Consider the following 12,091-nt stretch of genomic DNA (forward strand, 5'->3'; position numbering starts at 1 on the left):
TGGGAGGGTTTGGCTTTGCCTTTCCCTTTGAGGCACTGGCTTCCAACGTGAATTTTTAGTTTTGGGGGACGTTTAAGACAGATCACCTCTAACTTACCTTCCATATTTGGCAAAGTGCTGGCAAGCTGACTGCGTAAGCGTATTAAGAGGCCAACTGAAACGTAACTTTTCTTGTTTTGCAGTCAGAGTGTTGTAGAAGCCTATCTTGATTGGTTTATCCTGGCAGGAGGGATGGTGCAGATTTTTTTCCCTCCTCCCACTCCAACCCAGCACTAGAGGACCTGCAACCAGTAGGTATTCGATGACCAAGGCCGCCTAGATGGTGGCTGGCCCAAGGCCATGCCCAAAGGGAGCTCAATGGCCTCTGGTCTGGGCTGGACAGAGAGGTTGGGAGTGGTCCCAGGATTGGTCCCTCCCGCACCCCATGCTGATCGAGAAGTCTTTGGAAAAAATACTTGGCCCAAACCTGGCTAAAGAGGCCTTCAAAGTCCACCACCCGATAGGAGTGGCACGTGGGTACCTCCTGACTGGTTCTCTAGTCAAGAGACGAACCCCCCCCCCAAAAAAAAGAGACGAAACCCCAAGCTCCAGGGGTGGGCAGTCTCCTAAAAATCCGCAGCTGGGGTCGGAAGTGGCCGGCTGTAGCTCTGGGGGCGTGGCTTCCTCCTGACACGCCCCCCGGGGCGGGTCCAGGGGCGGGGCGCGCGGGAAGGTCGCCTTTGGTGTCTCTCCCCCTCCCCCACCCCCACCCCGCCAGCCGCGTGCGGCCCTTTCCGTGCATCTGTGCTTCGCGGCTTTGGTGCCCTGCGGCCGCGGGTGAGTGAAAGCGCACGGTGCGGGCTGGGGATGGAGGAGGTGCGCCAGCGTGCGGGTGGGTGGGGAGCCGAGGCCTCCAGCGGGTGTGCAGAGCCCGGCTCCCAGCCGCAGCCACCGACTTCTGCGACGTGCGGGTCCCGCGTTGGGGTCCGATGGAGTCCCGGTGACGAAGCTGGCGTTTCCAGAGGGGCGTGCTGCCGTTTCTGGGTGCAGAAGTGGCCGTGGGGCTGGGGAATGCGGAGGAGCCCCGACCCATGCGGTTAACGCAGGCCTTCCCGGGTGGAGAGAAAGCTTAGCTGTTGGCCCCGGTGTTTGGGCTTCCCCGCAGATCCACCCCGGTGACTTAGGCCCGTTCCCTGTTTGGGGGAGGCCGGAGCTGTAAGGGTGATGCTGCCCTCGATGGCTCTTGGCCTACACCTCCCCAACCTTCAGGATTCTCTTCCACAAAATTACCAGATTGATGTTTGAAAAGGTTGGCAGACTGCAGCCTTCCAGACGATTTCCCAGAACTTCCTCTTTGGAAATCTTTGAGACTTGAGAAGCTGCAAAAGTAGCATTTCACGGTTGCTTTTCTTTGTTGACTGGTGAAATTGGGCCGTTTTGTTTTGCTTGTTTTTTAGGTAGACTCCACGCTCAGCGTGGAGCCCAGCGGGGGCGTAGAGATCAAGATCTGACCTGAGGGCGCCTGGATACCTAAGTCGGTTAAGCATGGGCTCTTGGTTGCAGCTCAGGTCATGATCTCGGGGCTCTGGAATCGAGCTCCGCCTAGGGCTCTGTGCTCAAAGGGGAGTCTGCTGCTTCTACCACCACCATTGCACACTCTGTCTCTCAAATAAATGAATGAAATAATTAATAAATGAATTAATAAATTCTTAAAAAAAAAAAAAGACCTGAGCTGAGATCAAGAGTTGGACGCCCAACCCACTGAGCCACCCAGGCAGAGTGGGGGAGGAGGATATTGTTTTTTCCTTACAATCAACGACACTAGTTAAGCATTTGCCTTGAGCCAAGAAGTGAGCTGAGGAGTCAGCAGAATCATGGCTCCTGCCCTGGGAGAGTTCAGTGTCTCCACATGAAAATATCAAGGGTTATGGTGGCTGTAACAACCTGATAGGCTGTCAGTCCCGAGGGTAGACAGGACAAAATGGTTACCACTGTGTGGGAGGAAAGTATCAGGATAGGTGTCCCAAAGAAAGTGATAATTGAGTGAACCTTTAAGATTTTTTTGGTCTTTCTCAAATTACAAATGAACTACATGCTGATTCACATTCAGAAATTAAGAGTCTGGGCAGCCCGGAAGGCTCAGTGGTTTAGCACTGCCTTCTGCCCAGGGCCTGATCCTGGGGACCTGGGATCGAATCCCATGTTGGGCTCCCTGCATGGAGCCTGCTTCTCCTCTGCTTCTCCCTCTGCCTCTCTCTCTCTATGTGTCTCTCATGAATAAATAAATAAAATCTTTAAAAAAAATTGAGTCTATGTAAGTATTGTTAGTCTTTATTTAAATAATTTAAATATAAATGCTTACAATTGTCCCTTATAAGTGAGTCTCCTTGCTACAGATGTTTTTAATCACAAATAATCATGGCAAGTAAAAACTAAAGATGTAAGGAACAGCCATTATTCCTAGCAGTGAGGTAGCACAACTGAGGAAGTCTCTTCCTGCTGTCCAGGACTGATTGAGACTGTTGGAGAGGATGTGTCATAGCAAGAAGTCAGTGGGATCCTGTACCAGTGGAGCTTGCTTAGAAATCCACCCTCCAGGGGTGTCTGAGTGGCTCAGTTGGTTAAGTGTCCCACCCTTGGCTGTAGCTCCTCATGATCTCAAGGCCCTGAGATCAGCCCGAGGCATTGGGCTCTGTGCTTAGCAGAGAGTCTGCTTTGCCTCTCACTTTCTTTCTCTGTGTCCCCCCCACACTCCCCACCATTTGAGTGTGCACATGTTCTCTCTCTCTCTCAAATAAATAAATCTTGAGGGCAGCCCGTGTGGCTCAGTGGTTTAGTGCCACCTTCAGCCCAGGGCATGATCCTGGAGACCTGGGATCGAGTCCCACGTCAGGCTCCCTGCATGGAGCCTGCTTCTCCCTCTGCCTGTGTCTCTGCTTCATATTCTCTCTCTCTCATAAATAAATAAAATCTTTTAAAAAAAGATTCAAATAAATAAATCTTGAGATGAAATCCACCCTCCAGAACTTGCTGGGACTACTAGGGTTCTGGGAAAAGCTATTCTGGGGAAGCGTTTCCTGGAAGCCTCTGTTAGAAAACTTCCAGATAGGGTCCTAGGGAAAACTGCTGGCTGCTGGGTGCTTCTGGCCACCAAGAGAGGCAGAAGCTGGAGAAGCTGCCATGCTCCAGGAGTATACCAGAATGTACACTGGAACCAGTAAGCAAAATCTATTCTTCCTGAAATGCTTCTTCAGGGTCTTCTACATATAAAGCCTGTCTTTGTGTTAGATTGCAAAGGAAAAATGCTTTAAAGGCCCAGATCCATTTTCTGAGAGCAGGCAGGAAGGGTGAGCTTAGAGCACTGTGGCAGTACACTGGTAACTAGCTCAAGGTCTCATGAAGCTGTGAGATCAATGGACTTGTCAGTAACAGCAGTTACTGTAAGAGTCTCCCCAGGTCCTGATGGCTTCACTGACAAATTCTACCTGACATTTAAAGAATACTCATTCTTTACAAATTCAAAAAGAAGAAGGAGAGGAGGAGGAGGAGAAGGGAATACATACTAACTCTTTCTATGAGGCCAGTATTACCCCAGTATCAAAACCAAAGATACGACTGGATAGGAAAACTACAGGTTAATATCCCTTATGAATATAAATGCAAAATCCTCAACAAAATACTAGCAAACTGAATCCAGCAGTATATAAAAAGGATTATACACCATGATCAAATGGGCTTTATCCTAGGAATGTAAACATCTGAAATCAATTCGTATACTATAACAAAAGGACAAAAACCGCATTATCATCTGAATAGATACAGAAAAAGCATTTTAAAAGGTTCAACAGCCTATCATGATTAAAACCCTCAATAAACTAGGATTAGAAAGGAACCTCCTCAACCTAATAAAGAGAATCTACCAAAACCCACAGCTAACATCATACTTAATGGTGAAAAACTGAAAACTTTCTCCCTAAGATCAGGAACAAGACAAGGATGTCTGATCTTTCCCCTTCTATTCAGCATTGTACTGGAGGCTCTAAAACAGTTCAGCAAGAAAAAAAAAAAAAAAAAAGCTATCCAGACTGGAAAGGAAGAAGTAGAGCTATTTATTTGGAGGTGATATGATCTGGTATGTAGAAAATTCTAAGGAATCCATTTTAAAAAGCTGTTAGAACTAAAAAAAAAAAAAAAAAAAAAAAAAAAAAAGCTGTTAGAACTAACAGATGAGTTCAGCAAAACTGCTAGATTTAAGAACAATATACAAAAATCAATTGCATTTCTGTGTGCTTGGAAAACTGAAATTAAGACAATTCCATTTATAGTATCAAAGAGAACAAAACATTTGGGGATAAGTTTAACAAAAGAAATGCTAAACCTAAACTCTGGATTACAAAACATTATTAAAAGAAATTAAGTATTTTAATAATTGGAAAGAGTTTTCATATTCATGAATCAGAAGATTTAATATTGTTAAAATAGAACTCCTGGGGCACCTGGGTGGCTCAGTGGTTGAGCATCTGCCTTTGGCTCTGGGTGTGATCTTGGAGTCCTGGGATCAAGTCCTGCATCAGGCTCCCCACAGGCTGCCTAGGTCTCTGACTCTCTCTGTGGCTCTCATTAATAAATAAATAAAATCCTTAAAACAAGATAATAGAACTCCCCAAATTAGTATACAGATTCAGGGATACCTGGATGGCTCAGTGTTTGAGCATCTGGCTTTGGCTCAGGTCATGATCCCGGAGTCCTGGGATCGAGTCCCACACCGGACTTTCTGCATGGAGCCTGCTTCTCCCTCTGCCTATGTCTCTCTGTCTTTCATGAATAATAAATAAAATCTTTTAAAATATATATACAGATTCAAAGCAATCCCTGTCAAAACCCCTACTATCTTCATTGCAGAAATTGACAAAATGATCCTAAAATTAATATGGAAGTTCAGGAGATCCAGAATAGCAAAAACAAGTAAACAGACAAAAAAACTTGAGAATCAGAACAAAGTTGGAGAACTTAACACTTCTGATTTTAAATCTTACTACAAGGCTTACAGTAATCAAGACCAGTACTGGCATAAGGATAAACATAGATCAAAGAAAAAAATTTAGATCATAGCAGTAAACCCTCACATTTGTGGGCAACTGATTTTCAGTAAGCGTGCTGAGGAAATTCAGTGAGGAAAGAAAATCTTTCAACAAATGATGTTGGGACAACTGGATATCCACATTCAAAATGATGAAGTAAACTCTTAGAAAAAAACATAGAGATAAGTTTTTGTGAACTTGGATTTGGCAGTGGTTTCTTAGAAACAGCACTGCCAAAAGCACAAACACCCAAAGGAAAAAAAAATGGACTTATCAAAATTAGAAACTTTTGTGCCTCAAAGGTACCATTACAGTGAACAGAGGGGTGCCTTGGTGGCACAGTTGGTTAAGCAACTGACTCTTGATTTTGGCTCAGGTCTTGATTTGGGGGTACTGGCATCAAGCCCTGCATTGGCTCAAAGAGAAGGCTGCTTATACTCTGCCTCTGCCCTCCGCCCCACTGCTTTTGCCTCCTCCAAAAGAAGTAAATCTAAAAAAAAAAAAAGAGAACCCACTGAATGGGAGAAAATATTTGAAAATCATGTATCTGATAAGGGACATGTATCTAGACTATATAAACAACATCTACAATCTGGATGATGGGCATAGGGTTGTTTTTTAATTCTATTCTAATTTTGATATTTTTCATAATTAAAAAATATTGTGAAGATAGGCAAAATAGATACCTTCTTGAGGACTATGCAGCAAGGTGGAGCAAATAATGGAAAAAGTTACTGCAAAACAAAAAATAAACACAGCTTTGATCATGCCCCTTTCTCCTGTCTAAATTCTCCAGGGGGCATCCTGTCATCTATTAAAAAAAACTAGGGGATCCCTGGGTGGCGCAGCGGTTTAGCGCCTGCCTTTTTGGCCCAGGGCGCGATCCTGGAGTCCCGGGATCGAGTCCCACGTCGGGTTCCCTGTATGGAGCCTGCTTCTCCCTCCGCCTGTGTCTCTGCCTCTCTCTCTCTCTCTGTGACTATCATGAATAAATAAATAAAATATTTTTTTAAAAAAAGAAAAAAAACTAAGACTTTGTTTGACACCTGGCCTCAGCTCACCCTGCTATCTTCACCTTGCTTCTCTCTGACTTGACTTTCTTCTGAGTGATACCAAGTCACTTGAAAATTTCTTACTTATGTGTCCTGATCTGTGCCATTCTTCATGCCATGTATGCCCTCTGCTTAAAATTCTTAATTTAGCAAACCATTCTCCCTCTCCTTTCTTAACTGTCCTTCAAAACTGGGCTGGATCACCAGCTCCTTCAAGGAATATCTTCTGATCCTGGTTTGGAGCTAACTGTCCCTCATCTGTATTTCCATAGTTCCCTATCCATAATCTATCATAGCAGGAAATATGAAATTGAAACCACCAAATTTGGGCAGCCCAGGTGGCTCAGCAGTTTAGCCCCGCCTTTGGCCTGGGACGTCCTGGAGACCCTGGATCAAATCCCGCATCGGGCTCCCTGCATGGAGCCTGCTTTTCCCTCTGCCTGTGTCCCTGACTCTCTCTCTTTGTCTCTCATGAATAAATAAATAAAATTTTAAAAATACCAAATTTATATACATCCACACACACATGCCTAGAATGTAATATATCAAAGGGCATTGCATGAAAGCCTGAAGGAATTTCTGTACAGGAAGAGCTTTTAACTTAAGATTGCTAAGTATTTTTTCAGCTTTATGAATATTTTATGTCACAGATTCCTGCAAGAGATTATTTAGCATACTTTTTCTCTAAAGTGTTTCAGGAAAAACATTCCTCTATGTGTTTGAGGAAAAACAATAATACAAACCCCTCCCCTGACAATTCACTTCTAATTTATATATATATATTTTTTTAATTTTTATTTATTTATGATAGTCACACAGAGAGAGAGAGAGGCAGAGACACAGGCAGAGGGAGAAGCAGGCTCCATGCACCGGGAGCCCGACGTGGGATTCCATCCTGGGTCTGTCTCCAGGATCGCGCCCTGGGCCAAAGGCAGGCGCCAAACCGCTGCGCCACCCAGGGATCCCTCACTTCTAATTTTTATCTAAATAATGTAAATAAATGGTTCTAAAAGTCTACAAGCCTTAAAAACATTTTTTTTTTTTTTAGTGTAGTTGCACAATGTTACACTGGTTTCAGGTGCACAACATAGTGTTTCCACAAGCTTATGGAATGGCTGTTTTTCCAAAAGCCTTGTGGAGATAAAAGTCTATATGGCTTTTTGAAAAACAGCTATGGTTACCAGAACCTGGGAGAGGAGGGAAATAGGAATAACTGTTTAATGGGTACAGAGTTTCAGATGGGTACAGAGTTTCAGATGGGAAAGTGAAAAAAGTTTCTCTAGTTCCTAACCAAAAGCAACCACCCTTACCTGCAGTTCATTTCTTCAGTAAATACCTAGCCATTGTTTTGGGGGTGAGGGTGGGGATAGCAGCGTGGCCATCGCGGTAGGGGCCAAGTGGTATACAGACTTTGAGTTGCTCTCCCTGCCCTCTGCCTTTTACCACGGATAGTGTCTGTACCTTCCAGAGCTGAGCCTCCCCGGGAGTCCTGTGGAGCAAATAGATTCACTTGTCTTTTAAGAAGTCCACCTGCAACTATTTCAGGTGGAAACCGCCTTCTCTCTACTAGTTTCTACTTCCATTTTCTGTCTTGTGAACATTTGTTGAAAACTTTCATCTACTGTTGTCTGCTCTTCTGTTCTTGTTCTCTGGTGGATTTATACCATATATATTAAAAGAAATATATATTTTTTTTCTTTCTGGATAGAAACCCTCTATGAGATATATGATTTACACATTGTTTCTCCCAGTCTATGACTTGTTTTTCATTTTTGTGACTATCTTTGAAGCATGTTTTGGATTTTGATGACATCAAAATTTTTACCAATTTTTTTGCTTTTTAAAAAAATTAAGTTCAATTAATTAACATAAAATGTATTTTGGTTTCAAAGGTAGAGGTCAGTGATTCATCAGTCTTATATAATACCCAGTGCTCATTACATCACATGTTCTCCCTAATTTTCATCACCTAGTTACCTGTCTCCACCCCACCACCCCTCCAGCAACCCTCAGTTGGTTTTCTATGATTAAGACTCTCTTATGGTTTATCTCCCTCTCTGATTTCATCTTGTTTTAGTTTTTCCTCATCTCCCCTATCATCTGTTTTGTTTCTCAAATTCCACATATGAGTGAGATCATATAATTGTCTTTCTCTGATTGACTTACTTCACTTAGCTTAATATCCTCTAGTTTCATCTACGTCATTGCAAATGGCAAGATTTCATTTTTTTTTTGGATGGCTGACTAGTAATCCATTGTGTGTGTTTGTGTGTGTGTATGTATATATACATATATGTGTGAGTGTGTGTGTATAGACTATGTCTTCTTTATCCATTCATCTGTCGGTGGATATCTGGGCTCTTTCCATAGTTTGGGTGTTGTGGACATTGCTGCTATAAACATTGGAGTGTGCACCCCTTCGGATCACTATATTTGTATCTCTGGGGTAAATGCCCAGTAGTGCAATTGCTGGGTCATAGAGTAGCTCTATTTTCAGCTTTTTGAGGAACCTCCATACTGATTTCCAGAGTGGCTGCACCAGCTTGCATTCCCACCAACAGTGTAAGAGGGTTCCCCTTTCTCCACATCCTCACCAACATCTATTGTTCCCTCACTTGTTATTTTTAGCCATTCTGATTGGTGTGAGGTGGTATCTCATTGTGGTTTTGATTTGTATTTCCCAAATGCCAAGTGATGTGGAGTATTTATTTATCTGTTGGCCATTTGTAGGTCTTCTTTGGAGAAATGTCTCTCCATGTCTTCTGCCCATTTCTTGATTAGATTATTTATTCTTTAAATATTGAGTTTTATAGGTTCTTCATAAATTTTTAAATATTAGCCCTTTATCTGATGTATCATTTACAAATATTTTCCCCCATTCTGTAGGTTGCCTTTTGGTTTTGTTGATTGTTTCCTTTGCTGTGTGAAAGCTTTTTATTTTGATGAAGTCCCAGTAGTTCATTTTTGCCTTTGTTTCCCTTGCTATTGGAGACGTATCTAGCAAGAAGTTGCTGCAGCCGAGGTTGCTCTGTATTTTCCTCTAGGATTTTGATGGATTCCTGTCTCATTTAGGTCTTTCACCCATTTTGAGTTTATTTTTGTGTATGGTGTGAGGCAATGGTCCAGCTTTATTCTTCTGCATGTGGCTGTCCAATTTTCCCAACACCATTTGCTGGAGATACTTTTTTTCATTGGATATTCTTTACTGTGTTGTCGAAGATCAGTTGACCATAGAGTTGAGGGTCCATTTCTGGATTCTCTATTCTGTTCCATTGATCTATGTGTCTGCTTCTGTGCCAGTAGCATGCTGTCTTAATGATCACAGCTTTGTAATATAGCTTGAAGTCTGGAATTGTGATGCCACCAGTTTTGGTTTCCTTTTTCAATTTTCCTCTGGCTATTTTGGGGTCTTATCTGGTTCCATACAAGTTTTAGGATTATTTGTTCCAGCTCTGTGAAATAAGTTGATGGTATTTTGATAGGGATTGCAATGAATGTATAGATTGCTCTGGGTAGCAGAGACATTTTAACAGTATTTTTTCTTCCAATCCATGAGCATGAAATATTTCCTTTTTTTGGTGTGTCTTCCTCAATTTCTTTCATGAGTGTTCTATAATACTGAGTACGGATCTGCTGCCTCTTTCATTAGGTTTATTCCTAGGTATCTTATGGTTTTGGATGCAATTATAAATGAGATTGACTCCTTTATATTTCTTTCTTCTGTCTCATTGTTAGTATTTAGAAATGCAGCTGATTTCTGTGCATTGATTTTAATCCTGCCATTTTCCTGAATTCCTGTTTGAGTTCTAGCAATTTGGGGATTGAGTCTCGGGTTTTCCATATAGAATATCATGTCATGTGTAGAGAGTGAGAGTTTGACTTCTTTTTTGCTAATTCGAATGCCTTTTATTTCTTTTTGTTGTCTGATTGCTGAAGCTAGGACTTCTAGTGTTATGTTGAACAGCAGTGGTGATAGTGGACATCCCTGCCGTCTCCTGACCTTAGGGGAAAAGCTCTGTTTTTCCCCCATTGAAAGTGATATTCGCTGTGGGCTTTTCATATATGGCTTTTATGATATCGAGGTTTGTTCCCTACACTGTGATGAGTTTTAATAAAGAAAGGATGCTATACTTTGTCAAGTGCTTTTTCTGAATCTGTTAAGGGGATCATATGATTTTTGTCCTTTCTTTTCTTTTTTTGTTTTTGTTGTTCTTGTCCTTTCTTTTGTTAATGTAGTGTATCACACTGATTGATCTGTAGGTGTTGAACCACCCTTGCAGTCCAGGAATAAATCCCACTTGGTTGTGGTGACTAGTCCTTTAATACTGTTGGATCCTATTGGCTAGTATTTTGGTGAGAATTTTGGCATCCGTGTTCATCAGGGATATTGGTTTCTATTTCTCTTTTTTGGTGGGGTCTTTGTCTGGTTTTGGGATCAAGGTAATGCTGGCCCCATAGAGTTTGGAAATTTTCTTTCCATTTCTATTTTTTGAAACAGCTTCAGAGGAATAGGTATTAATTCTTCTTTAAATGTTTAGTAGAATTCCCCTGGGAAGCCATCCAGCCCTGGACTCTTGTTTGTTGGGAGGTTCTGATTGCTGCTTCAATTTCCTTGCTGGTTATGGGTCTGTTCAGATTTTCTCTTTCTTCCTGTTTCTGGTTTAGTAGTTTACATGTCTCTAGGAATGCACCCATTTCTTCCAGATTGCCTAATTTGTTGGCATATAGTTGCTCATAACATGTTCTTATAATTGTTTGTATTTATTCAGTGTTGGTTGTGATCTCTCCTCTTTCGTTCATGATTTTACTTATTTGGGTCCTTTCTCTTTTTGGTAAGTCTGGCCAGGGGTTTATCAATGTTATTAATTCTTTCAAAGAACCAGCTCTTAGTTTCATTGATCTGTTCTTTTGTTTCTATTTCATTGATGTCTGTTGTAATCTTTATTATTTGTCTTCTGCTGGGTTTAGACTTTATTTGCTGTTCTTTCTCCGGTTCCTTTAGGTGTAAAGATAGGTTGTGAATTTGAGACCTTTCTTGTTTTTTGAGAAAGGCTTGTCTTGCTATATACTTACCTCTTCAGACTGCCTTTGCTGCATCTCAAAGCTTTTGAACAGTTGTGCTTTCATTTTCATTTGTTTCTTTAAAAATTTTTTTTAATTGGAGTTCAATTTACCAACATTTAGCATAACACCCAGTGCTCATCCTGCATTTGTTTCTATAAATTTTTTAAATTCTTTAATTTCCTGGTTGACTCATGCATTTTTAAAAAGATTTTATTTTTTTTATTCATGAGACACAGAGAGAGAGAGAGAGAGAGGCAGAAACATAGGCAGAGGGAGGAGCAGGCTCCATGCAGGGAGCCCGATGCAGGACTCTATCGTGGGACTCCAGGATCACACCCTTAGCTGAAGGCAGACCCTTAACTGCTGAGCCACCCATGCGTCCCGACCCATGCGTTTTTTAGTAGGATGCCTTTTAGCCTCCATGTATTTGAATTCTTTCCAAATTTCCTCTTGTGACTGAGTTCCATTTTCAAAGCACTGTGGTCTGAAAATATGCAGAGAATGATCTCAATCTTTTGGTACCAGTTGAGACCTGTTCTGTGACCCAGTATGTGATCTATTCTGGAGAATGTTCAATGTGCACTTGAAAGGAATGTGTATTCTGTTACTTTAGGATGGAATATTCTGAACATATCTGTGAAGTCCATCTGGTCCAATGTGTCATTCAAAGCCCTTGTTTCCTTGTTGATCTTATGCTTAGATGATCTGTCCAATGCAGTGAGTGGGGTGTTGAAGTCCCCTATTATTATTATATTATTATTGGTGTGTTTCTTTAATTTTGTTATTAATTGGATTATATAACTGGCTGCTCCCATGTTAGGGGCATAAATATTTACAATTGTTAGAGCTTCTTGTTGGATAGACCCTTTAATTATGATATAGTGTCTTTCTTCATCTCTTATTAAAGTCTTTGGT

The sequence above is a fragment of the Canis aureus genome, chromosome 10 (genome assembly GCF_053574225.1).
Source record: "Canis aureus isolate CA01 chromosome 10, VMU_Caureus_v.1.0, whole genome shotgun sequence".
NCBI lineage: Eukaryota > Metazoa > Chordata > Mammalia > Carnivora > Canidae > Canis > Canis aureus.